General features: G+C 49.0%; 1 pseudogene; it reads right to left on the bottom strand.

Annotated features, from left to right (window-relative positions):
* Positions 1–364: 364 nt before the first annotated feature.
* LOC120871624 lies at positions 365–2558 on the bottom strand (annotated as a pseudogene).
* Between the last annotated feature and the right edge of the window lie 280 nt (positions 2559–2838).

Here is a 2838-nt window from a genome sequence, read left to right as displayed (position 1 = left end):
GAAGTAAATGAAATGAAGACAATAGCAAAGATCAATAAAACTAAAAGCTTGTTCTTTGAGAAAATAAACAGATTTGATAAACCATTAGCCAGACTCATCCAGAAAAAAACTGAGAAGACTCAAATCAATAAAATTAGAATACAAAAAGGAGAAATGACAACAGACAATTCAGAAATGCAAAGGATCATAAGAGACTTGGAGAGAGCGATGGCAACCCACTCCAGTACTCTTGCTTGGAAAATCCCATGGGCAGAGGAGCCTGGTAAGCTGCAGTCCATGGGGTCGCTAAGAGTCAGACACTACTGAGCGACTTCACTTTCACTTTACACTTTCCTTTGTTTTTCTCGGGGGGGAGGGGGGTAGGTTAAAGGTCACTGACTTTAAAGCAGACTCGGACCGGATGGTCCCAGCCTCACAAGGGGACAGCCCGGCGGTCGTGGGAACACTCATCACAGAAGCCCTGTCCGCAGGCCCAGCAGTGGTGCTTCGAGAGCTTGATGCTGAACTCCTTCCAGCAGCTGTGGCAATGCAGGATCTCGTGGTCCAGGACCCAGTACACCGGCCTGGCCGCATCCTTCACCAGACCTAGTGGTATGTCAATGGCTGTCACTACGGCTCCTAAAGTGTTCTGCACAGCCTCGCCCACCTTCCGAGCAATCAGCGTTCCACCTTCGTCATCCGCTTGTGCCTCAGTGACATCTAACTGGGAATTCCTGGCTTCATAGCAGTTGTCACAGGCAGGGGCAATCTGGTCTGTCAGCCAGGACGTCATAGCCTTGGTGGGCCCAAGTCTAAGTTCAGACACCAACTGAGCCATGAAGTTCATTCTGTCCAAGAGACGTTGAGCAGTGTTGTTATTGTCCTTCAGAAATCCATTGGTTCCAGGCCACACGTGCACAATCTCTGTCCCCACCACCGTATCCACAGGATCTTGGTTCCCAAACCAGTACTGCCGGCTACAATAGACCACGCTGCAGCTGGGACATTCGATCATGTACTCAGACCAGACATATTTTGCAAGACCCATCCAGGGGGACTAAGTGGAAGCAGCCATCTTGGGCTCTATGCTGACTTCATTGTCTCTCTTGTACCAGGCCTTGCAGGTGAAAACTCGGTTGTCATACTGGTGGGAATATCTGCAGCGGCTCTTGGCTTCATGAGGTAGCCCTTCTTTCCCATGATTGATGCTATTCTTACATCCAGCCCCACAGCTGAGACACAGGGAGGAGCAGGTGAAGTACTTGTCTGGAAAAAAGGAGCTGTGCGCCATCTGGTCATTGGGGATCTCACCACTGAAGCAGTCACTCAGAGCCTTCAGGGCTTTGAAGATGATGCCCAGATGCTGGGGAGAACGGGTGGTATTGTTCTCTGGTTGCTTCTCCAGAGCACGCCCAAACCCAGAAAAGTCAGTGGGAGGGTTGTAGGTCCTCGTCCCCTTGTAGTGAATGGAACTGAAGGCTTCCAGGAAGCATCCCAGCTTCCAGAACTTGTCCTGGATGAGCTTCTTCAGCACCTCGGAGGGATGATCGGAGCCCAGTAGCTGGGTGTGCACAGTCTCATGGAAAATGATAACAGCAGGGCCCAAGGTGGACAAGGGGACGTCCGGGCCACAGCGGGCAGTGGTAGCCTTGAGCTCCTTAGTGAAATGTTTCAAATAAGCTTCTGAGGCATCTCCAAGGAACTTGAAGAGGTCGTTGTGCAGTCGGTCTACATGAGTTCAATGGATGACAAGGTCTGAGATGGCCAGGACCGTAAGCAGCAGCCCTGTTCTCTGGCTTAGATTCACTGTAGCTCCCAAGAGCCCTTCCGTGTCTATCATGGCTACTCTGTGGATGGGTCATATGCTGCCCACACTCCCGCAGTGCAGGATTCCTGGGTAGGGGAGGTTTTGAAGACTTCTTGGCCATAGAAGAAAGTGCGGTTGAGGGTATGAGACTTCCCATCCCTAGTATTTCCAAAGATGGAAACCACTTTCAGATACTGATCATGTTTGCTGTCCAATTTCCTAATGAAGTCCTCTTCATTCATTACCTGAATTTCTTCATTTTCATCTACTAGCAGGAAACTTACAACCTTCTCAATCATCTTCTTCCTCTTAGTCTCCTCATCCATCCCTTCTTCTTCCAGCAACTCCTGGACCTTAGTGACATGGTACACAGTAATGGGGTGCCTCCTTTTGTTATCCCCAGAATGAGTTCTCTTCTGGCACTCCAGGCACAAGCTGATTTTACTGGTCTGGCACCTCACCACTGCCCTCTGCTTCACACCTGGAGAGTGCCCATTGGGACCCTTTCAGGGGTCACAGTAAGGGACATGGCCAGCTTTGAGTCTGATCCGCTCATGGTCTCTCAGGTGCTCCTGACGATGGAGTTCCTCCTCACAACAGAAACACTACAGGCTGCAATACTCATCACACTCGAAGACAGCTTAGTCAGTCCCACTGCAGGTGTAACTTTCCTGGCACAGCAGCCCTGGATTCAGGCCCTTCTCTGCTGGGGAAGTCTGGGCACTCATATTCAGACTGGAAGGAAACCGCCTACCATGTAATAGTACCTGGGCTTTCCCCAGGGGAAGTGAAGACAGAGGTGTTGAGTCTGAAGACTGCACAAAACTTCCACAGGGTTCTGAATACCCTAAAAAAAAAAAAAGTGTTTTGTTTTAAAAAAAAATCAATGTCCTATTGGAATTCTTCATACACTCACAAATGTTCCAATGTTTAATTTTCTGCCTCTAAGATTCTTGAATCAGCAGCAATGTTGATTTGGTTTGATATTTTCATCTTCCATAAAGTGCAGGCAAATATGTGGTCAAAATCAACTCAAAAGGGTCTTTTATGGC

This window comes from Oryx dammah, unplaced genomic scaffold (genome assembly GCF_014754425.2).
Source record: "Oryx dammah isolate SB20612 unplaced genomic scaffold, SCBI_Odam_1.1 HiC_scaffold_12, whole genome shotgun sequence".
Taxonomy (NCBI): Eukaryota; Metazoa; Chordata; class Mammalia; order Artiodactyla; family Bovidae; genus Oryx; species Oryx dammah.
The sequence above is the reverse complement of the archived record's forward strand: the minus strand, read 5'-3'. Positions and strand labels throughout refer to the sequence as shown.